We start from the raw sequence: 25,053 nt of genomic DNA on the forward strand, positions 1-25,053 counted from the left end.
CCGTTCTGTACAAACCCCCTCTCTCCTCTCGAAGAACCCATTGGCGGTTGCAGGTGGAGAGCCAGGACGCTGGCAGCGCCGCCATCACCCACGTCCCAGGAAGAGCGCCAAGTCCACAGTGCCACCAGGAATGCTTTTGACATCACCAAGAGCTTCACTGTCGTCATTATGAGCTGTTGTTTTTCACATGGGCTGCTTTTTATTTTTATTTTTTTCCTCTTGGATTTCTCGCTGGGCGAGTCCCTTTGGGTCTGTGAAGGAGCTCGCTTGTGAACGCGGACTCTTTGGCCTGCGCAGTGCCTATGCTTTGCGCTGCGGTGCTGCTGTTGGCGTGTCTTGGTTGTGGGAGATGGCATTTCATTACGCCTTGAAGGAGAGGCTAACGGCCCAGTGCATGTGTGTGTGGCCTCTTCCTACTGGTGTGTGCCATGTTGCCCAGTACTTCACGCAAAAACAAAGCAGCATAATGAGACAAGCTTTAGACTTCTGTTTCGTCTTTAAAGGCATGAAATAGAGTGATACCAGTGCTAAATAAATACGTACAAATGCTGCTCTGCATACATGAGGAAGCACGCTGTGTTCAGCGGGATGCAGAGCATCGCCTGTCTGTGATACGGAGTGCTAGCGTCCACCGAGCTTCCGTACACGGAGGCACCATGGATCCGGTGTTCTCCAGGGAGGCCGTTTGTCAAATGTTTCCTTGTAGGTGCTGCATGGCAAGTGAGCCACAATGCACTGGTGTTGCTGGCCAGACGACTTCGCAAGAAAAAAAAAAAAAACAACAGTGGTCAGAACAGCCACAGGAATGGAAGAGGCCTTGGTTCTCACTGCATGCACGTCTTAGTTTTTAAAAGATTTATTTGTTTATTTACTTGAAAGGCAGAGTGATAGAGAAGAAGGGAGGGAGGGAAGTAGGGGAGAGGAAGAGACAAAGCCAGACACAGAGACCTACATCTTCCATCCACTTGTTCACTCCCGAAATGGCCACCACAGCCAGAGCTGGGTCAGGCCAAAGCCAGCAACGTTAAACTCCATCCTGATCTCCGCACAGATGACAAGGGCCCAAGCACTCGGGGATCCTCCTTTGCTCTCCCAGGTGCATTAGCTGGAAGTGGGGTTTGGAAACTGAGCAGCTGGAACTTGACCCCAGTGCTTCCATACGGGATGCCGGCTGAACTCACTGTGCCACAATGGGCGCCCCTGTCGTTAAGGTTTAAAAGCCACAGAAGGATGGTGTGTTTTAGGGCACTGTACAGACTGCCAGCTTCAGACCTGTTATGTTTGGTCTGCGTAGCATTTCAGAATCATTTGAGTTGCATACCATGCATGTCAACATCAAGAGTTACACCTAAACCAAATCTGGATTTCCAGCTTTGGTGAGAGAAGTGGAGTGACCCTGGGCCCACTCTCCCGGATGGCAGTGGTGGCCTGGGACTGGGACACAGCTGCCTTGTTGGCTGTGGCATGGCCTAGTGTTTGCCATTCCCCTCTGTATTGCTTTACTCATTAATGTGACCTTCTTAACAGGTGTTAGAGATTGCAGCCTCTTACTTTAGCATTGCAAAGAAAAAACAAAGCAAAATTGTTGCTCGGCATTAATATGTTAAGTGTGGGGGCCAGCACTGTGGCATAGCAGGTAAAGCTGCTGCCTGCAGTGCCGGCATCCCATATGGGCGCTGGTTCGAGTCTCGGCTGCTCCTCTTCCAGTCTAGTTCTCTGCTATGGCCTGGGAAAGCAGTAAAGGATGGCCCAAGTCCTTGGGCCCCTGCACCTGCATGGGAGACCCAGAAGAAGCTCCTGGCTTCGGATCAGTGCAGCTCCAGCCATTTGTGGCGAATTGAGGAGTGAACCAGTGGATAGAAAACCTCTCCTTCTCTCTGTAATCTGCCTTTCAAATAAATAAATAAGCCTTTAAAAAATATGTTAAGTGTGATGGCTAACTTTAAGATAGGGAATATATGTATAGTTTTTGAAATTTGTTATAATTTCTAAAACGTATATATACTTCTGATATAATTAAATGTAGTCTTATATAATACGTTGTATGTTTAATTGGTAGAAATGATTATAAAATAGATACATAATTTCTCCTCTTCAGAATGTGTCATCAAGTCTTGTACCAGAGCCACCTCTGGGTAGTGACTGATTCTCTTCAGTCCTCTCCTGTCACTGTGAAGACATTGAAGCCCATAGAGTCCAGTGATGGATTCAGGGCCACACAGCCAGTAAGCAGTAGTGTGGGACAGGATGCCTGTGTCCTGTTGGTGACCCAGACAGACCAGGGCCATTAATGCCTGGTGTGCAATAGAAGGAAGTAGAGCAGACCTTGAAAGTGCGTGCCTTTGCTGTTGTTCCCATAGGTTGCAATTTTAAGGAAAATATCTTAATTTTAAGGATTCTTCAAGCGCTCCTGAAAACTGCTGTGGCCCCCTTTGGGCCCTGACTTCACTAACAGAATCCAGCCCAGAACAGGTTGAGCAACTCTAATCCAAAAATCAAAAATCTGAAAGTTTTTGAGCTCTGTCTTGGTGCCACTTGCGGAAGGTTCCAGAACTGACCTCGTGTGACAAGTTGCAGCCAAAATGCAGGCCCACTAAAAATACTGTATAAAAGTACCCTTCAGGCTCTGTGTAGTAAGGTGTATAGGGAACATAGGTGAATTTTGTGTTTAGACTTGGATCCCTTTCGAGGATACCAGTGTATATACATGTATTGGAAAATCTGAGTAAGTTTGAAACTCGACATGAGCATTTCAGATGCAGATCTCAACCAGTTTCCCTCCAGCCTCCTGGACCTCTCCACAGATGCTCTGAGGACTGCAACAGGCAGTGCATCTACAGCTGAGCTGGTTGTCCGTTCTCCCTTCGGATCCAGTACTACTCACTCTCGCTCTAGAATGGAAGATGTCGGATTGTGTTCTGTTTTTGGCTGGTCTCATCTCCTTGTACCCTTGGCTTCTAGATCATGTTGATTCTGTCTTGGGAACACCCACCCAGGTCAGCCTTCCATGTCCACCCTGCCCGTTTCTGTGTTAAGGGAGGGCCTCGTTATCTTGTGGTAGGACTGGTGCAATAGGCTCTTCTTTGTACTTCTTCGTTCTAGCTTGACTTCAATCCCAGTTCTTTGTCATCTCTGCTGGTTTTCAACCCTGAACCTGTATTAGTCACTTTGGGATTTTAAAACTTACTGAAGTCTGGGCCTCATGCCCAGAAATGGATTTAATTCCACTGGGGTAAGGGCTCTGGCATCAGCATTTTCTAAGAGGCTTCGCGAGGAGTTCTCGTGTGTATCTCCAGAGTTGACAGCCCTGCACTACTTGGTCAGCATGGTCCAATTCCGGTCACGCATAAATGACGGTCACCCTCCTGCTTCAGTGTCTGTTTTCTGAATTGCGTCCGCACCACTGCCTTGGCTTGTGAGGCCTTCCTGGTGGGACCCTGACTGCCGGCCCCCATCCCCAGGCTTGTCTTGGCCACTGCTTCCCCCATACACTTGAGTGTCAGTCACCAAGAGTAGTTGACCCCTGAGGCAGCACAGAACACCCCTTGATGATTCTGTGCCTTTGTTTGTGTGGTTCCCTTCACCTTTGTGTTGTCAAAGGGTCCTTCGAGGCTCTCACTTTGTTAGAAGGCTCTTCTGCTGGCCGTTTATCACACCGCTGTAGCATGGTGAGACAGACCTACTGCTGATTCGCTTTCTGGCTCTTCTGGGCCAGAGCTGCTCAGGAAACTTCCTGTAGGGATCAAAATGTTCTAGGTCTGTCCGACTGAGTGTGACAGCACACTGCCATATGTGACTCTTGGGTGCTGGCAATGTGACTGCTACAGCCAATAAGCTGAATTTTTAGTTTTATGTACTTTGTTTCATTTATTTATTTATGAGGTAGAGAGAGAGAGAGGGAGACAGAAAGAACTGGTTTTCTTCCTAGATGCCTGCAACTCAATCCAGGTCTCCCACCTGGGTTGCAGGAACTCAACAACTTGAGCCATCCCCATTGCCTCCCGGAGTCTGCACCAGCAGGAAGCTGGAGTCAGGACCCAAAGTCAGAAATGGAAACCAGGTGCTCTGATGTGAAATGTGGGCATCTTAACCCACATCTTCTCCGCTAGGCTAACCACCTGCCTCTTCAGTTGTTTTAGTTTTAGTTTAAATATAAATAGCCATGTGTGGTTACTGACTGCTATTTGGAACACTCCAGATCTTGTCTCTGAGCTCCTTGAGGGCAAGGGTCAAGTTTAATTCATATTTATATTCCATGTGGCACAGAGTGTTACTCACCAAATGATGAATGATGTAGGAATTGTTTTAGAAATCAGTACTACCTCTAGTTCACACACCTCCACAAACACGAATGAGAGGCCGGCGCCGCGGCTCAATAGGCTAATCCTCCGCCTTGCGGCACCAGCACAGCGGGTTCTAGTCCCGGTCGGGGCGCCAGATTCTGTCCCGGTTGCCCCTCTTCCAGGCCAGCTCTCTGCTGTGGCCAGGGAGTGCAGTGGAGGATATCCCAAGTGCTTGGGCCCTGTACCCCATGGGAGACCAGGAGGAAGCACCTGGTTCCTGCCATCGGATCAGCGTGGCGGTCATTGGAGGGTGAACCAACAGCTAAAGGAAGATCTTTCTTTCTGTCTCTCTCTCTCTCACTGCCCACTCTGCTTGTCAAAACAAAAACAAACAAACAAACAAAAACACGAATGAGAGACCTACCTGTGTGTGCTAGGCAGAGATCACAGTTGACTCTCATGGATAGTTAGTACCCCATTGCACCAATACAGAGATAAAGGATCAGAGAGTTTAGTGGCTCATAGTCAAAGAAAAGTAAGTCTGGATTATTTCTGCTAGTTACTTTGAATTCCACAGTAAACAACAAACTTCTGTTACTTTGGGTTCTGGGTCTCTGGAAAATCCGCCTCTCCCCCGGCCTCCGAAGAATATTCTGTGGTCTCGTGCGAGGTGTATGGATCATGCGTCTTTGCCTCTTGGTGGCTTCAGTGATGCCACTTCTTGAGGCTGGAGTTATTGCTGGCTGACCCCAGGTTTCTCACTTTCATACCATTCCCAAATCTGCCAGAGACTAGAGGTGACCGGTTTGACCCACAGCAGCTCTTTTTCCTACACCATTGTGCGCAGCGCCTGTAACGTGTGAGTTGCTTGAGGTGGGTGCCTGATGGTATTATTAAGGCTGAAGTAAAGCAGACCACGGTCCCAGAGAGGGAATGGTATTAAGGCTCATCTAAGACCTTAATGCAAAGTTGTCTTAAACCTGAAAGCTTTTGTGTGTGTGCAGAGACTAAATTAGGGCACCGTTTGCAGGGGGAGGGTAATTACATTTTGGGTGCACAGTGAATCTCAATTCTTATTTATAAAAAGTTGATTAGATTAAATTCTTATAGCCTCCTCGCTCATTCTCTTTCCTTTGCAGTGTGTTATGAACAATAAGGTGATTTTGCTTCAAGGAAATGTAAGAGTTTTTCTGCTCAAATTATATCTCAGTCATTCACATAAATATCAGCCGTGATACATTTCTTCTGTCTTGAGAGGTGTGAACAAATACTATGCAGACGCGATCTGCCTGACGGTGCTTTGCTGAGCGCGTGTAGTTGGAAAGAGGAATCAGACTAAGAAGAGTTGATTTTTGTGAAGGAACCGAAGAAGAGAAAATTGTTGTGAATCTTGTTTACCAAATTTCATCCATTTTATCCCTTCAAGATTTGTGAAGTGCCCTTTATAAATTGGGCATGCAGGTTAGCAGGAGAAGCTATTGGTTAAATAAACCATTAAAATAAAATGGAATCACTCCTATATTAGAACAAGACTGTGGCAAATGAACAAATAAAGGGGCCATGGATCCCAGTAGAGGTTAGGGAAGGCTTCTTGGAGGAAGTGGCGTTTATGCCCAAGCTCCATGGGACCGGCAAGGCTTCTCTGGGGGAAATGAAGTGGGCTGGATCTGTGCAAAGGCTAGGAGATGAGAGTGGGCAGGCTGTAGCTAAGTGTCTGTGGACAACGGAGTGAATGCTGAGGAGCCACGGAAGGGGCAACCAGAAGACCCGGCAGCAGTTGATGGCAAGAAGGACGTTGTGAGTACCTCTGGAATGCTCCACCCAACATCCAGGGCTTGGGAAGCCAAGAAATGGCGCGGCCAGGGTGTGACGTGCCACTGGGAAGCATGCTGCAGTAAGCAGCACGTGCGTTCGAGATGCATCCTAGGGTCAGAAATACTCAGGGCCGGCGCCGCGGCTCTCTAGGCTAATCCTCCACCTTGCGGCGCCGGCACACTGGGTTCTAGTCCCGGTCGGGGCGCCGGATTCTGTCCCAGTTGCCCCTCTTCCAGTCCAGCTCTCTGCTGTGGCCCGGGAGTGCAGTGGAGGATGGCCCAAGTGCTTGGGCCCTGCACCCCATGGGAGACCAGGATAAGTACCTGGCTCCTGCCATTGGATCAGCGCGGTGCACCAGCTGCGGCGGCCATTGGAGGGTGAACCAACAGCAAAAGGAAGACCTTTCTCTCTGTCTCTCTCTCTCACTGTCCACTCTGCCTGTCAAAAAAAAAAAAAAAAAAAATACTCAGGTGTGCCGAGGACGGCTCTCTGGGCCTTGGTGGAATTGTGTCAATTTGCATTTTATAGGATGCATTTTATAAGATTCCTTAAACCGGTGGGTTTAAGGAATGCAGAGTCAGCAGAGAACTGGCAGAAGGTAATGAATGGTCCACGTGAGGCTGCCTTATGCGGAACAGACGGTGACGCTGGCTGTGGTGGTGCCGGAGTCAGAGGCGCCTCCGTGTGTTTGGCCTCCTAAGCCGGGTGGATGGTGGTGGCGTTCTGAGGGAAGCCTTTGGAAGGAGAATGATGTTGGACAAGAAGAGGATGGTGAAGAAGGTAGCAGATGACGCAGAGCCAAAGTCACAGGCAGCCTGAGTCCTTGGACACAAGAATTATTTGAGAAGACAGGAGGGTCGGCCTGGCCAGATGAGGCCCCTGGACCAGATCAAAAGGCACTGAAAACCCAGTGACCCTGGCCACAGAGGTTTTGGTGGCCTGGTAAGGGCTGGCATAGGAGCTAAGCAGAGACAAATCTGTGTAGACAACTCTATCCAGAAGTTTCTGAAAGGGAGGAGAGGGAAGGGATCATGGGAATGAGAGAATTTGTATACTTTTTTTGGTTAAGATAGAGAGAGAGGGAGGGAGGGAGAGAGGTCTTCCATCTGCTCATTGTCTCCCCAAATGGCCTCAATGACCAGAACTGAGCCAATCCAAAGCCAAGAGCCAGGGGCCAAGAGTTTCTCCAGCTCTCCCACACAGGGGCCCAAGGGCTAAGGCCACTCTCTGCTGCTTTCCCAGGTACATTAGCAGGGAGCTGGATCAGAAGTGGGGCAGCCAGGACTCGAACCAGTGCGCATATGGGATGCCGGCGCTGCAGGCTGGGGCTTTAACCCACTGTGCCACAGCACCGGCCTCTGTAGACTTTATTTTACAACTAAGCAGAGGTAGCCAAAGTTACACCAGAATATTACTTAAGCCTGTTAAAATTCTTAAGTTTTAGAACTTTAAATGCCTTTCTTTTCATTTTATTTAGTTATTTGCTTATATTTTATTTTATTTGAGAGGAAGGGAGACAGAGATCTTCTGTCTGCTGGCTCACTCCCCAAATGCCTGCAAGAGCCAGGGCTGGGCCAGGCTGAGGGTGGGAGCTGAGACTCAGTCTGGGTCTCCCAAAGTGGATGGCAGGCGCCCTAGTACTCAGCCACCATCTGTTGCTTCCCAGGATGGCATTAGCAGGAAGTTGGAACTGGAAACAGAAGAGCCAGGACTCGAACCTGGTATTCTGATATGAGGTGTGGATGACTCAAGTGGCAACCCAAAGCCAGGGCACCAAATACCTCCCCCCAGATGCCTTTCTACCTTAGCAGTTAGTCCCAGGTTAAAGGCTTTTGGGAGGTGAGCATAGAAACTTCTAGAAGGAGGCAAGTGGAAGCATAGCAAGCTAGATTGTTCATGACAGAAATCTTTTAGACCCACAAATAACAACAGCAAAATAACCCCGGTTGTGGTGTTCAGGGGCTTTTGATGTAGAGAGAGTCCACCCCCAGTAGCTCAGGAAACTGAGGGCGCTGTGGGTGTGAAGCAGGCAGTGGCTGTCTGCAGGTGTGTGTGTTTGACAAAGATTTCTGTGAAAACGTGAAGGCGAGACCAGTTGTGATGCCCAGGCACATTAGAGTGGCCGGAGTGGCTTTCTGGAAAATTCTCCTGACGGTGATATTATGGCCCCAATGCAACCTCAGGAATGAGGTCAGTTTGGAAGGTGCCCTCTTTTTGGGTACTGTGTAATCCTATCCCTTTTATGAGTGTCCTCTTCACCCTCACATTCATGCGGCCTCCCTAATGGAACACATCTTTACACTCAGTAACCATCTGAATTTATGGTGTATTTTGGGATTCCCAGAAGTGAAAAATGGCACGCCGATCTGACTTCTCTTTGTTTTACCCCGAAGAGGTTTTTACTACTGCATCCTTGACATCGTCCACCTCTGTTTATCTTTCGGTTATCTTCCCTGGAAACATTCTGTCCATTAGCCCTATTCTAATCACCTCTCAGAAGGGTCAGGCTTCCCAGCAACGCAGGATAGAGAAAACACAGAAAACCCGCCCGCCTCTCCTGGCGCTCACCAGCGGCCACCATCTAGATCGGGGAAAGTTTATTTGCCTTTTCTGAGGATGTGCTAAGTGATTTTGCAGTCTGAGTGCTGCGGCCTTCTAGCACTTAAGCTTGCATTTATTAAATAAATTTGTTCTCTAACTCAAGTGTTAAGTGTGTATTCTGAAACCTCCAAGCCAATTTCGGTGATTGCAATGTGCAAATATTTTTTAAATTATGTAATTAAATAGGACTTGGCCTGCAAGGTCCACCGAAGTAATTTATTAATTGAATAGTCTGATTTAATTGTATGTTATTTTCGTTGATTCAGGGAAGTGTGCGCGTCTGTTGCAGAGAGGGGAGCCTCTTGTGTGCCTGTCACTTGGAGGTATAGGGTCTTCTCCAAGAAAGCTTTGAGCACCCAGTTAAATATTAACCAAGAAGAGGGAACTTGTTCCTTCTGTCCTGAAACTCTGTTGTGATGTCAGAGTGTGGTGATTTATAAAACAAAGCAAAACAAAATCGTGCTGGGTAGAATTTTTTTGTTGTTGTTGGTAATTCACTCTGTTTATCACTATGATGTTTTAAAACGAATCCCTCTTTTCTTCTTAATGGTGCCAGCATAGGGCATTATGTAAAGTGTGTGTATGAAAAGAAAAGTCGCTTGAATGCAGTGTTAGCTGCATCTAGCTCTGGCTAAAGCCACGCCGTATCTGTTTCCTTAAAATGTCATTTTAAAGGTATTGTGGTTTGGGAGCAGCAGCTGTGACTGAAAAGTATGTAAACTAAGCTGTTCTTGCTCATATCATTTTTATATTCTTATGTCAGACCAGAAGGCTGCTTTAAATTTATTTTTCATTGTGTATTAGTTCTAGAGCTTTTTTTTTTTTTGCTTCCTTAGGAACATATGTTCTTTGGGGTACGTGTTATACTCAAGTGCTGAAGAAAATAACAATTGTTGGGAAGGGCAGGGGGGAAGAAAAGTACCAACATAGTTTCTTATTTGGGTATTGTATCAGAGAAAGTAGTTACCAAAAATTCAAAATCAGCTCTCACCAGGTAGAACTCTGGGGCCCAGCATCTGTGTTGGAGGGATTGAAAGAATTCAAGCTGACTACCCGGAGAGTCACGTGAGAGGCAGTAACTTTTCGAAGCCCAAATTGCTTTCCCAAAAGGAAAATATTTTTTGTTGCTATTAAATATAGTTTATATTGCTACTTCAGAACTTTCTCTTTTTTTCCAGTGGGGCCATTTACTTAAAATCTTAGTTAATATTTCGGTATAGAAACGTCTTTGTCTGTAGAGCCTGCCCTTGCGAATTCCCATTTAATATGCGGTTGTGGGTAAGTATTTATTCATACCATGTGGTCCCCCACACCTGATCGAGTGACAGCCCGGCGTCGTGGCAGCCAGCTGGACGTTTGAGCGACTCTAGACTGACGGTGGCACGGAAGGTCCAGAGAGCCGGTGGAAACCAGAGGAGCGGGAATTGGTTTTCTCGTTCCTGTCCACTGCGGCGCGTAGAATGCCTCCACTCCGCTTCGGAAACTTGGACCGAGGCTTGAGAAAGAATTCCTTTTCCTAAAGGGTTGTAAAAGTGGAGCAGAAAGCATGAGCTGTTAGGCTTGCCGTGGTAAATATAATTTGATTACACGTGTCCGTCACTTCCCTCTGCGCGCCGGCTCTCGCTGGGAGAGTCGTTTCTCGGGGTTTTGTTTCTTTCCAGCTTTTGGAAACAAGCTTAGCCTTAAGAAATTGCCCTGAGACCGTCCCACTGATCTGCTTCATTGCTACGGGGCCCACATCCGCACACCCCAAGCGAGGGAAGTGGCTGGGGGAGGAAGGCCGCTCTCTGCTGGGTGTCACAGGGCCCTGAGTGGGCCGTAAGCGTGACCTGGCTCTCCTTGTCCTGGTTACGTGGCCTTGGAAAACGAGCTGTCAGAGCATCTGGGGCGTTGGTCCGAGTGCCACAGGTACAGGGCACAGTGGCCACCAGCTGTCTCAGGGGTGGGGGTGGGGGCTCTGAAGGGGCCCTGGTGTGCTTTGGAAGATCCTGGCAAGTTCAGAGTCATGCAGAAGGCCTGGGGGCAATGGCTGCTTCCCACCCAGCACACAGCTCAGTGCTTGAATATGACGTCCAGGTGACCAGTGTGTACCCGTGGGACACGGTCCCTAGCAACGCTCCCTGCAATGAGCAGCCTGGTTCTGCCGAGGAAGGGATTCCAGCTGGCACTAGGGCATTGAGGAACCTCTTGCCCCAGTGAACTGTTCTTCCCCTGACACATTGCTGCCTCCTAACAAAGGCGTGGAAATATCTCCATTTCTACTTACTCCAGCCTGGAGTCGACTGAAAGGAGTTTCTCTGGGAGCCTAAGTTGCCTGGAGCGCAGAAGTACCAGGTCTCACAGAGGTTAAGCCTGTTTCCGTTCTCGCTTCAGGTGCACCGGGCCGGCCCCACCTGTGGGACACTCGTGACTCGCTCTTCTGCTCTCTGACATCTTTGTTCAAAGGTCATGGATCCAAAATCTGTTTCTGCTTTGATGTTGCCAACAGCTGCATTTTATCTTCTTCTTTTCTTTCCAAGATTTATTTATTTATTTATTTGAAAGTCAAAATAGAGGAGGTAGGGAGAAAGAAGGAGAGAGAGAGAGAAAGCGAGAGAAGAGAAAGAGAATCTTCCATCCGCTGGTTTACTCCCCAGATGGCTGCAACAGGCCAAAACCAGGAGCCAGGAGCTTCATCCGGGTCTCCCACATGGGTGCAGCCACTGCTTTTCCAAGCCATTAGCAGAGAGGGAGCTGGATTGGAAGTGGAGCAACCAGGACGTGAACCAGTGCCCATATGGGATGCCAGCATCACAGGTAGCTGCTTTACCTGCTCTGCCACAACACCAGCCCCAACAGCTACATTTTTTAGCTGTTTCTCTTCCATGGTTTGTAGAAATTTTTATTTATTTATTTGGGAGATTGGGAGAGAGCAAGAGGGAGACAGACATTCGTATCCACAGTGAACTCCTCAGATGCCCACCATGGCCTGGACAAGGCTGGGGCCAAAGTTGGGAGCTGGGAACTCAGGCCAGGTCTCCCATGTGGGTGGCAGGAACCCCGTTCCTTGAGCCATCACTGCTCTCTCCCAGGGTCTGCACTGGCAGGAAGCTGGAGTCGGATCCAGAGCTGGATGCCAGCCCCAGGTACTCTAATGTGAGGGTGTGGGTGTTTTAACCACGAAGGTAAGTGCCCACCCCTGCTTTTCTGGGAGTCAGCCATGTGTCTTCAATGTCACCTCCCTCACCTGTGTGGCCTAGTTACACACAGGGTCCACTGGAGCGAGGGAGTGGCTGAGCGAGTCCCCTCACCGGCACAGCTCAGCTGTAACCTGTTTTCCATTCTCCTCTTTCATCTGAGAGTGTCTCCATCTAAGTCTGACTCCTTCCTGTTGAGTGGGCCACACAGCCGAGGCAGAAGGAATCTGAGCTGTGGTCTGGGAAGATACAAGACGCCTCCAGAGCTGGTCCCCACTCTCCTCTTAGGGAACATGCCAGTCTGCTGTCCCCGGCCGCATGTGGCCAGCGCGTGTCTGGTAAAATGAGTCCACTACTTCCCATTTTGAATGAGGTTTGTGCTTTTCACTCATTATTATTTCTGTCAATGATAAAGCTCCTTGGTGTGACTCAGAGGTGGTTTTGTGGCCTTTTCCCACCCAAGAGCAGAAGCACATGAAAGGTTGTGTGGTGTGGAAAGAGCCTTAGCAATGAAAGAAAAGACTGGTTCATATAAAGAGACTTGTTTCTATATGGAAAATATGAAGCACTTTTTTTTCTTACACGGCCCAGGTGTGGATTAGTTCCTGAACCTTTTACCCAGCCGTTTTCGCGCTTGTAATTCTTCTGAGCATAGTTCAGCCAAGGCAAAGAAGCATGTTATTAAAGGTGAGCTGAAAGGCATTTACAGAATAAACAAACTGTTTAAGATCCTAAATCAGTAACAGAATCTATACGCACAGACTTGAAAAGTGCAAGAAAAATGTGTTCCAGGACTTTGGGGTTCCAGACCGGATTCTCCGCTTGCCTTCTTTGAAGTCTTCCCGAAGTCCTTTTCATTTGCTGAAGGCACAGGCAGCTGACGCGCGCTCTTCTTTGTGCCCGCTGACCTGGCTCCCCCGAGGCGGGTGAGGACACCACCCCCCTTGATCTGAAATCTGTGATTCTCCAGCTGATACAGAACTGGGGGAAAAAATCAGTACTTTGATTCTGTTTGAGCAGTATGTTCTTAAGAAGTTTAAAATTTGATAGACTTTCTGCCCCCTTTTTCCCCCTCCCTGGCCATATAGCATGGCAGAAAACCAGATCCTGTATTATTACCAATTTGTAGACGGCAGAAATGAGGTGCAGGAAGTTTTAGACCCACGTAAGTCATATTATCCTTGGTCATAGCAGTAGGGGCTGTCATTTCTTTTAGCTTTCACCACGTGCCAGGCACTCTGCTGAGAACTTTTTCTTGTTAACGCCTGTATTCCTCAAAATTACTTCCATAATTAAGCCCATTTAATGGATAAGCACACTGTGGGACAGAGAACTTAAGTAACCTGCCTGAGTTCCCAGGACCAGTAAGTAGCAGAGCTGAGTCTTGAACTTTGGTCCTTGAATCTATGCTTGTTAGTTCTGTTAGCCTCGCCTAAGCCATACTTGTGCAGTACTATGTATATTTCATAATACTTCAGTTTAAGTGAGGCATCCCAAAGATACATTAAGAAATACAAATATTCCTCCTGTATACATTTTTTATAGATTTTATTTATTTATTTGAGAAGTAGAGTTCCAGATAGAGAGAGGGAGAGGGAGAGAGAGTAGTCTTCCATCTGCTGGTTCACTCCCCAAATGTCCACAATAGCCAGAGCTGGGCCGATCCAAAGCCAGGAGCTTCCTCCGGTTCTTCCACGCAGGTGCAGGGGCCCAAACACTCGGGCCATCTTCTACTGCTTTCCCAGGCCACAGCAGAGAGCTGGATTGGAAGTGGAGCACCGGGACACAAGCAGGCTGCCCATGTGGGATGCTGGTGCCGCAGATTGAGGCTTAGCCTACTACGCCACAGTGCCGGCCTGTACATTTTTTTTTTTTTAATTCTTTAACTTTCGATGATTGTTCTGTGTTCTGTTGTTTTTATTTGGTGACCTGTTTTCAGCCAAGTATTGGATCCAATCATTGCATCCGAGTCTACTGCTTTCCCTTTGATTATCTTAAACTTGCATTGTGATTGTGGGACTGTGGAAAGGCATCCTCCCACTTTTATAGTAATTTCAAGTGAGCTGGAGCAAGAGAGGAAACGCATTTCTGGGGTCTTCCTGGCCCCCCCTGATTCAGGAAGCAGTTCTTCCCAAGGGGAGGTCACTGTCGGACCTCTCTAGGTGGCCACCGTACTCCTTCCAGATAAGCACATGTAGCTTACAAGGCTTGCTTCAACCCCCAGCCCTGCTGCCTTCCAGGACAGAAAGGGGGCGGGTTCAGCAACAGCTTCATCTGGCACATTTTTGAGTAGCTTTGTTTTCCAGAAAACCGTATGCTGAGCTTGTCAAAGTCGTCTTCCCCTTTCAGCCCTTCTTGTTGTAGGAACACTGGCTTTTCTGTAACGGGGAACAGCATCAGATGCAACAGCTGTGCTGAGCTTCTGTCACAGGTCCCGTCTCCTCTGTCAAGTTCACGGGGGACTAATAATATCTCTGAGAACTTTGGGGCCAGAAAGATGAAAAGTTCTGTGACGTCATGATTAACATAGCATCCTGTAAGTGTTGGCTCTCTCCTAGCCAAGAAATCAGGAGGCAGCCTCCAGCCTGGTCCTGAATGTGTTTCTAGTGTGAATTAGGGAGGTGGTGCGCTTTGGGGAAGTCCTGGGTTGGGTCAAAGTTGAGTGTGGGGGGAGCTGAGATCTGCAAACATCAGAGAAATCAGGAAGAGAGGCATGGGAAAGGAAATAGGATGAAGAGGTGCCAGGAAAAGTTGCCTCATCGTTTAGCGTTTCTCTGGTAGCCAGAAGGTACGTTTTCTACGTCCAGGTCACTTGCAGGCACTTTGGGCGCCGAGCTACCAACTTTCTCGGCTCGAGGACTTAATGAAGTAAAGATGCGGTTAACACTGGGGGGACCATTGTTTTCGGGAGATGCATGGCTTCATTCTTGAGTGTCGGCATGCCCACAGTAACATTTAGCTTAGAGCCGTTTGGAGGCTGCTGTGTGTGAGCGCAGTGACAGCCATGGTACAGACCCCAAGGAGAAGCGGTGGCGCTGGAACAAGAAACAAGAGTGTTTGTGTTCAAGGCTGCTTAACAGTATTCACTCAATTCTGTATTATTCATTCCCCGTGGAGCCGCTCTTCTGTACTGGGGCAGGTTAAGCAAGTCCAGTCGAGTCCCTGCCTTCATGGAGTTTGTATTCTGATATTTCTGTCCCAGATTGAAATGGGCTCAGTCAAGATGAATGTAAGTTGCCTAATCTGATGCCCACGTTTCCTCAAAAAAAAAAAAAAAAACAGAATCAGTGTGGCTGCTGATTGGAGCTGCCAGCAGCCAGATGTGGCCCTGGGAAGAATATCTATGAGAGTTTGTCATCTGGCTCCAGCTGTGCTAACCTAGGCCTGGTAGGCAGCCATGAGTTATGTATGCCAACTGGTGGCCAGACGCTACTGCAGGCTTAAACAATCAGCAGAATCCCTCATCCGGTGGCTGGATTCGCTGTGTGTGTCCCACAGATGACCGCCACTGTCCAGGCCAGAGACCTCTGTGGGCAGAAACGCCCAGCAGGGAACTGAGCGTCAGCCCCTAGAAAAGCCAGGCAAAGCCTCCTTGTCTCAGAACTGGACGGGATGCAGGAACTATGGAAAACCAATGTCAGCGAGAGCACAGAAGAAACCAGGCGTGGTCTCTGCCTCCTACATCTTATTTTTAAAAAATGAGATTTATGTGTTTGAAAGGCAGAGTTACAGAGAGAGAGGAAGAGACAGAGATCTTCCATCCACTGATTCACTCCCCAGATGGCCACAACATTAAGCACTGGGCCAGGAACTTCATCTGGATCTCCCACGTGCGTGCAGGGGCCCAAACACTTGGACCATCTTCTGCTGCTTTTCCCAGGCCATTAGCAGGGAGCTGTATGGGAAGTGGAGTAGTGGGGACACAAACTGGTGGCCATATGAGATGCCATTTCACAGGCGGAGGCTTTACCTGCTACGCCACAACGCCAGCTCCTGCCTCCTACATCTTGATGCTGATGGAGATCTCTTGCCTGATATGGAGTTAGTTCCAGCCTTCGTATGCCCCTGCAGAAAAGCGAGGCGCAGAGTTGCATATGAGCTTATCTTTTTTCCCCTCAGAATTGCTTTTTAAATTGTTGCCTCTTGGTGAGAAGTATTTAGGATGCTTTATTGATGACACCTAAATAGAGGTTTTAATGAAGAGTCTTAATTTCCACCTTTCGGAAGCAATTGGATCTGTAAGACATGTCCTGACCCTTAAATACCTGATATCTCAGCCTGCAAAAAATAAGTGTATAAATAAACAAAGTGTATCAGCCTACCTGTGCATGGAAGCTTTATGATAAAGCGTAGAGTGTCTGACTTAATGTGCTGAGTAGGTCCTGCTAAGAAACAGGAAAACACCGGGTGTTGAGTGTCCACTGTCCAGCAGGCCCCTTGTGCCCTAGTAGCAGCTCAGTGGATGTTTATAGACATGGCCACAGAAGGGAAGATGCCAGTGAACATGCTGACTTGTAAAAGCAGTGATTAAAGCTCAGTGCAGTTATTCGAATGGCAAGTAGGAGAAACAACTCACAATTTCATGAAAAAAAAAAAAAAAAAGATTGTAGCTGGAACACTCCCCCCCCACCACCACCCCCACCCCCCCGTCCATATAAAAAAGGCTTATTCTAACAGGAAACACAGGATGGCAGGGATGAAGGTTTTAAGGGGGCTTCTTTGGGGACCATACAGACCTGTCCCACTGAGAATATCTTCATCACAGCAAGGTTCTTAGTGGTTTTTTTAAAGAAGTCCCACTCTGTGCAGAAGTAACGCCAACACCAGAATCATTGAAGTGGGGGACAGTTTGAGAGATACTAGTTTGTGTGTAAAAACCAACTTTTGTGTTCTAACTGGATTGTGTCGATTTGCTGTGCAGGAAGCATAAGTGAAGCCATTTGGTTTTGTGGCATTGGTGTGGGCTGGCTAGGGGGTGGGGATAAAGTTGAGGCATTGATATAGTATGAGGAGAGCCAGATGGTTGCATTACACATCTTTTGTGTTCTTGTTTGCTTCTTAAAGCAGTTGCAGAATTTTGCCCTTGGCGATATTTTCTTCGTGCCTGTGTGTTCTGCTGTGAATTTACTTTTGTCAGAGTACTTTGAAAGAAAAGCCTTGCTGTAAAAAAAATTTACTTATTTTTTTACTTATGTTATAAACTTGTGAAGTCAACAGTGTGTTCATAAAAATATTTTTTAAATGTTAAGTATGTTAGTAAATAGTAGGAGGATCAGCTTTGCTTTTTCTTAGCACAGGATTGCAACCATATTTTATGTCAAGTCGGAGAAAGATTTCTGCAAAATTATGAATATGTGCAGTTGATGATGGATGGAGATAGATGGATAAGTAGACAGGGAGCTGGATAAAACAGGTACGTTGTTATTCCAGGAGTAGTGAGGCTTAGCTCTCAGCATTAGTTGTTGTAGGGGACTCTCAGGCTGTGGTTTGCATGTTGTGTTCTGGCGGCAGGCCTAACTTGGTGGTGGTAGAGCGAGGCTGGGTTTGTGTAGGTTGCTGGGTTTTACCTTAGTGTTTGGTTGGCGCGTCTTACAGCTGTTTGTCACACCACCATGGAAGTTTTCCTGTACGTGTGCTTATTTCCTCCCAAAGGTAAATTATCCCCAGCGACAAAGGCCATTTGAGATGCTCCAACTGCATGTGAGGAACGTGTTTTATCAGCGACTGCTTCTAATAAGGAATTGCTTTGGAGTTGGGCCTTCCCCCTCTCTCCCATCGTGGTCGAGTGCTGCAGAATAATTCAGTGTCCTTTTCCCAGTCCCAGGTTATCTTGTGGCCTTAGCTCACTGAGAGAGAACACAAACACAGGCTCCTTGGGCGCCGGTTTGCTCTCCTGTCGTGCACAGATTTCTAGTTTTCCTTGGAACCTGCAGTCCCTGATGAGAAAGCAGGAAGCCTGTAGCCCTAACCTTATTGAAATCTCTGCCCGGGTCCAGTCACAAGTCTGAGGCGACTCCTTCCAATAATGAAGCCATTGTCCGCATCATATCTGATCAGTTCTTGAAATGTTTTGTAAGTCTATCTTACAACATTATAAGAAGATAATCAGCAGCCTTAGAAGGTCCCCATCTGGACTGTAGAGTTCTTTTACTGAAAGATGTTTTGCCTTTTTGAGATAGCTCTCGCGTTTCATCATCTGTTCCGCCGAGATGAAGTGCATATGAAAAGTCACTGACTCTGAATCCATCTGTTGTTATTATTTTCCACTGATAATTGGCTTGAACAATGAAATGTCTGTGTCTGCAGCCTTTGAAACTGTACACCCTGTTTATTTTCTGGAGGTCTCACTGCAACTCCGCTCCCCCACCCCCCGCCCAGCTTCCCCCCTTCATTTTCTCCCAAGCTTGCAGCGAGTGGCGCTGGTGTGAAGATGACATCTTTGACTCTCTGCATCAGTATGTGTCACTCAGCATCTAAAGCTTGCATACGGATTTTTGTCACAATCCCTGTGGCTGTGCTGTTTGCTCCCGGCTCCAGCACGCTTTCAGCAAGGACTTAGCCAGGCCACAATGCATGGATCCCTTACCTGGTTCGTCGTCTTTATTTCACCATCCTCATTAAAATATTAATTCAGCGTCCAGTATCTAATACCTATGGAATTAGATACTACCTATAATTGTATAATACATTCAGTGGCATCCAGGTTTGCGCGATACAGAGCATTAATATTGGATTCCACTAACAGCACTTCCATTAGCTTGCTCAACCAGGATGAGATATAGATGAGCTGGGCCGCATAACTACCAGCCAGAACTGCCAAAACAGTCATTAGAAGCTCCATTGGGATGGACAGAGGCTTTCTCACAGTGATACACTGATTACATTTTGTTCTATGGTTTATTTGCATCAAGGTTAGATCCCTATCGGCTGTGGAAGCCAGTTATCTAACACCTTATTTGCAAGGTCATTTCAAGGCAAAACAGTGAACACAATCCCAGTCTTGCATTTCTTTGGGAACCCCTCTTAGGGAACCTATGTTTTTCTCTTTGGGGGGGCTTCTGCGGTCTTTTTATTTGCTGTCTCTTGTCTCCAATAGCTGCCATGATGTATGTTGGAAAAGGGGTTGTGTTTATTTGTTTGTTACAGTATTTTTAAAAACTTCTCAGTAAGGGTCTCTAAGTTTGCAGTGGAATGACACCTCTTAGGGACAGTGTTGTGCTAATGAAATTTAAACTGGCTTTTGAAATGGAAAGCCTCCTTAGTTTGCTGGGCTGGGATCATCCTGCCCTGGTCTCTGAGCCTGGGAAGGACTGGTGTCCTGCCCTTTTGGCCCAAGCAACAGGGCACACTCCTACAGCACAGCAGTGTTGGATTGGCTCCTGTAATGCTGTGTGACTCCGGAAAGCGCTAGATGAACATAATCTTCTCTCTGTTTTGGTTGAAATCGGTTTTAGTACAGCAGAATGTATTTGGAAATAATGAAGTCCCTACAACCAACATGGAGCTGGCACATAGAGCCGGAGGTCAGTGTGAGTCCAGCCCATACGCTGAGCAAAAGCAGCAGTGGGCTCTGAGTGCCAGCAGCCCCCCCCCCCCGCCCCCGCTTAAATCCCTGGGTTCTAAGGATGAATTATGTTGAGGTATGGCATATTTTCTGCCGAAATGGAGAAAATTGTTGACTGTAATTATGTCATTTAATCGAAATTATAAGTGGTGAGGGCCACTCAGTTGAAAGCATCTTTTCTAATATATGGGTAATGTTTTTAAATGAGTGGTCATGGATTGGTGACATTTGAAAGGCAGGCTTTCGAGATATATATTTGGGGAGCTCGAAATATTTTCTTTCAATGATTAGGAACTGAGGAGTGTAAGTTAAGTGACTTTTGTCTTTTTAATTTGACTCGCACACGTATACTACATATATGTATGCATGTGTACGTATATACTACATATATGTATGCATGTGTGTATGTATATACTACATATATGTATGCGTGTGTGTATGCTACATGTATGTACGCATGTGTGTATATTTTATGTTTGGACATAAAATATATCTTTCTCTGGGTTCAGACTTGTAAGGATGAGTTAATAGTGGGAGAAGGCAGAGAAACCAGAAGTATACCAGTGGCCTTCAATTGTGACTACACAGATGAGATTTTTTAAAACTCCCACTGGGTGTTAGAGATTGAACTGCACTGCACCCCAGAACTCCACCAAAGTGTCACACTCCAAGTTCTTTTTGGAGTAGCTGGAGACACAACAATAGCACTACACACACCTCCTCAGCCTCCTCTTCTCCAGTGAGTTCTTAATTACTAATGAATGCAATTCATTTTAATTGTTATTATAGCAACATAACATTTAACTGTCTCCTGTTTAGTCCTGTCCCCTGGAACAGGCAGTGTCTCCAGCACAGCTAGGACAGGTAGAAGGCACAGCGGGCGTCTGATTGAGCCAGTTATTCATTTGCTGAGTGTTTGTGTTTATGCAAAGGGGCCTCTTCCTGCATATTTAATCTAGAGTAAGGCAGTGGCTTTTGTTGTGTTTAGCCCACATACCTTCAGTCCTTCCTCACTCTGCCGCCAGCCTGGGAGCCCCGAGAGCCAGAGCCCGCACGCTTCCCAGCGCCGGTAGTTTCTCCCTTCCAAACTCCCAACTTTTCTTCTGTTGTGTGAAAATTGCCTCTCCCGCCCTAAAGCTCTGCCTCCTCACCATGAACTGGTAAGTGTGTGTGTGAAGCCAAGGCCGCTACTTTTGTTTCATTTTACAAATGTTGGGGGGGTGGGGAGTACTTTGCCGCCCTCCTGGGCGCCTTCTGAGAGCCGTCCTGGTTCCAGGATCGGGGGCCGTTGTCAGTGGCTGGCTGCGTTGAAATAGACAAGTACAGGTGCCTCTCAGGAAACGTGGCTGGGCTTTGGACTGGGCAGAGCGGCTCTGGGGGACTGGAGGGAATGAAAAAGAAAGAGACGGGGAGAGAGAGAGCAGCTTTATTATTCTTTGTCCTCACAAATCCTGTTTTGTAACTATCCTGCAGATAATGCTGCCATTGTTTGCTAAAAGCCTTCAAACAGTGGGCAAGACCGAACTGTAAGGAGGCAGCACAAGTCTGCCGCGGTATTGTCTCTCCCGGGCCAGGGTCCTCCCCGAAGGTCTGTGCCGGAATAGGAAGGGTTTTCTTCTGTGGAAATCGAATCGTCTCTTCATTGATATTAATAGCACACTGGAGATGTTGGCCATGATGCTGAGAGAGGCGGTCGGGAGGGAAGGAAATCTGATCTTGCTGGGGAGGGGGAGTGACAGCCTCTTGGCCCCACGGTGGAGGAGCCCTCCATCCAGGCACAGTCTGCATAATGGCATCCTGCCTTAACTGTTTGCTCTAGGAATTGTAATCTTGAGCTGTTTGTTTGACTCTCCGGACTCTTGCTATTTTTTTTTGTTCCTGTACTGTCTTTAGAAAGCACCATATTCAGGGGCTAATCCCTGTGTTTTAAAAAAAGTAAATCAAACCAAAACAAAACAAAAAAAGACTCAGAGGAATGGATGCACGGGGCACTGGGGTCCTCCTGGGTAACGGTGGCGTTGGGCTTGCTTTCCGAGAGCGAAGTGTGACCCTTGCCAAAGGAGTTGCCACGGTGAACAAGGGCACGATGCCCCAGGAGGCCTGCCCTGTGCACAGAGGTTGGAGGGTGCAGGGATCGCGTCCAGGGTCTCTACGAAGGAGCTTCCGCGACCAGTTCACAGTTGCCTGTGTTTGAGTAACTCTTTCCAACAGAAGAGTGTGCTATTCCCCCGCAGGTTGGAAACTGTGAGAATTTAAATAAAATTTCATCAACCTTATTAAAATATGTAGGGACCCGGGTCGTCTTGGGTACAAATCAGTCTAGAGACTTCGAAGCATTTATTAACAGTGAGGCTGCTGAAGGTTTTTAATAATAAAATTACAAACACTCTGTCTAATTGTAAGTATATGACTTTTATACTTGGTTTTTAAGGGGAAAAATACTTTTTTTTACCCGAGGAAAAGTAACTCCGTCAGAGCACCTTCTGTGATTAGCGCTATTGTATTCTTAAATTTTGATTGATAGAGATAATAGTTTTCACTTAAAAATACAGACAGGTACTTTAACTTTCCATGACAATAGCTATTTGCATTTCTTTTATCTTTTTGTTTAACATTTGTGGGGGTTGGGATGGATTTGATTATTAACTCTTATTGCACACTAAAGGTAAATCTAAAACAAAGGCTTTGTTGGAGTTTCAAAGGGAAAACAGCAAATATTGTTTTTAGGTTTCAACATTTAAAGGCTGTTAAAGGATACCTATAAAATATGTTCACATGACCGTGACCAGGGTCTTACTTCTCGGTGAGGTAGGAGAGAGCTGTTTCCCCAAGCCAGAGGGGCCGAGGCAGAGCTGCTGGGGGGCCGCCAGCCTGAAGCAATTTCCCCGTGGCCAGCGTCGCCTGGGGTTGCCTGCACCACATGCCTCACCGTATTTATAGCGTTTTGGAGTTTTGCCTACCAGAGTGGACCCCAAAGTTAGGCACGAATACTTGGTGTGGGTCCCAGACAGGGGGTTGGGGTGGGGTGGGGCACGTGTTCGTGGCACTGAGAGAAGGAGAGTTGAGGGAATGATGGACCCTAGGTAGTGCATTCGTTTGGTCGATAAGTGAAAAAAATGTCATGTGCATAAGCCAGCAGGCATGGGTGGCGTTCAAGGTTGCCTGTGGTCACAGGAAACCTGGACTCAACAATTGTTGCTTGATTTTCTTTTCCTCTTTCCCTCCTTTCTCTTTCTTCTCATCCCTCTTCATTGCTCACTTGCATGTGAGCTCTCTCTCTCTCTCTCTCTCTCTCTCTCTCTCTCTCTCTCTCCTTTCCTTTTTTCCTTTCTTCCCTCTCCCTTTTTTCTTTTTGTAAACCTGATTTCATATTTGAAGTCATCTGGGCACAGGAAATACTTTGGGGTTGCCTTGTAAGTGGCCTTTCTTGTCTTTAGTGAAGAAAAAAAAGTGACCTTGTTATTAACCTTTTGCAGCTAAGCCTTGTATGCTATGCATTGTTCATCCTTTCGTTTTCTGAAAAATCATGGAAAAATGAAACCCAAGAGCCTGCATGAGGCAGGAATCTCTTGGAAATGGACCCATTTGAACCTGCTTGTGCAAATGAAGTTAGTTCTCTCGGGTTTGAGGATTTGGAGGTCTGGGAAGTTCAAATGAGTTCCTGGACTTAGGAGAAGGAAGGGGTCCTCATGCCAGGAACCTCCTAAACTGCCCCCTTCGTCTCGGGCTAGGGCCTGACTTCGCTCGTCTTTCTGTCCCTGTTAAGACTGCACACAGGGTGTTCTCAGCCAGCATTTGTTGGGCCAAAGCTTGAGATCAAATACATCGTCCATCCTGGAGAGTCACTTTTGCATAATTGTGCAAAATGACAGATAATGCAGAAATCCTGATACAGGTCATCTCTTTTAGCTGTCTGGAAAGAAAAAAAGGGGAAATGCATGGGAAGAGGAGTATGTATTGTTCATTTTTAGCCTTGTGAAATGAGATCCCACCTGCACCCTTCACTGCAAGCACCAGTTGGCACTATGTCTTACATATCGCACAGCATAAAGGCGGGGTAAAACACGCCTGTAGAAAGTGTAACGAGGCGTTATAATAACTTACAGGTTTCACAGAATGGCATTTCTAATCTGGGGTGAGTGGGGAAGGCAGAGGGAGAGGAAGGTACTGTGAAGTTTCTGACCCTTGAGGTCACAGGGGAAGTGTGGTATCTTGTAGATCCTGGTTTGTGTGGTTATCACCTGGTCTCAGGTGAGCGGCACTGTTGCCCTCAGTAACGAAGAGGCCCAGGAAGAGCTGTGGTGTTCACAGGGTTTTAGCTGTTGCAGAGAATGACATCAAGGAAAAGAAGTAATCTCTGTTTACTGTATCCTTGGCTCATTTTTAAAACCTAAAACTGATAGGAAACTTTCTAAAAAGAGAGAGAAAAAGGGGGGGAAATGCACTTTGTGTGATGACAGCATTTTTTAAAAGAAGACAAGTGGGCTGGAGGGGAATATATTTCTTTTACCATTTTTTGTTAACTTAAAAGCTTTACATAATCATCTAATTTTAGTTCTGACATTCATACTGCCAGTAAGCATACAGGTAAATAGTTGATAATATTTGCTAGGGAGAAGTGATTGTTTTAAAAAGAAATAGCAGATAAGAGTTTTGGAAACGGAAGTTTTATGCTTTGGGAAAAAAATTAAACACAGATTTTTCTCCTAGTTGTTGATTTCCGATTCTTCTAAGCTTGTAATGATGCAGACTTAGGCCCCAGTACTACCCCCTAATTTTCTTGTCTGTTCTATTGACACATTTCATTTAATTTAGCATGATGGCAAACAGCTGTTGAACTATTAATCTTTTTCTCAGCAAAACTAGGAAAAAAGATCTTTTAGATTGCTTTGCTAATGTATCCTTTTTCTGAAAACTAAAATCAAGAGAAATAAATGAACAAGTGGTCAAATGTGCATGTGCATTAACATTTATAGAACTCCAAAATGGAGAAAGATAGAGTTTATATCCCACTGGCAATCTTTTTTATGTAAACGTGAAAATTAAATGTAGCCAATTTCGTATTGCTTTAGCATTTATATGTTGGAAAGTCAATTGTATAATTTTGTTGTTATTAATCTCCCCCGTGCCCCCTGCTGCCCAGGGAAAAATTTATCCTTGTAAAATCGATGTAAGAGCTGTCCATTTTTGCCCAACGTTCACTTACCGAATACACCGGGTGGGTGGGTAGCTAAGAAGAGAAACAGGTCTAGTGCTTACCTGAAAATGATCTGCAGGTTCTAGTGCAACACCAGCGATAACTTTATTCAAAGTAGGCATTTTCAGCAGTTTAAAAAAATTAAATTTTAATGAGGTCCAGTTGTTTGCCAGGCCTATATGATAGCAAATCTCATCTGCATTGCAAAGTCTGATACTATAGGTCTGACTGCCAAACACGCAGAAATAGACACAGCTCAATAGATAAACATAAATGAGTTTAGAGTGCACGCACTGGAGAACATCTCAAGTCAGAAGGAGGGCGCAAGGGGCGTTCTTACTTCACATTGAGTAGGGTCTGCCAGAGTTCACTTGCTTTACATTTCAGGTTCGGTGAGTGGTGGAGGTAGACTTTTCT

The 25,053-nt window shown here is 46.7% G+C and overlaps 1 protein-coding gene across 15 annotated transcripts in view; it reads left to right on the forward strand.

The window, feature by feature from the left end:
- The window catches only part of FOXP1 (forkhead box P1), a 465,689-nt gene that overhangs the window by 90,624 nt on the left and 350,012 nt on the right, over positions 1-25,053 (forward strand). For 2 of the 15 annotated variants that reach the window (XM_070050588.2, XM_089305432.1), the window contains exon 1: positions 20,422-20,599. The exons of 11 other annotated variants lie outside the window; for them this stretch is intronic. The gene's annotated coding sequence lies outside the window, so the exon portion shown is untranslated. Of the gene's footprint in view, positions 1-20,281; positions 20,600-25,053 lie in introns of those variants that run through there. 2 more of the 15 variants (XM_070050582.2, XM_070050579.2) reach the window with 2 other exon arrangements.

This window comes from Oryctolagus cuniculus, chromosome 10 (assembly GCF_051225735.1).
Source record: "Oryctolagus cuniculus isolate XC-2025 breed Fujian yellow rabbit chromosome 10, ASM5122573v1, whole genome shotgun sequence".
In the NCBI taxonomy this organism is placed as follows: domain Eukaryota; kingdom Metazoa; phylum Chordata; class Mammalia; order Lagomorpha; family Leporidae; genus Oryctolagus; species Oryctolagus cuniculus.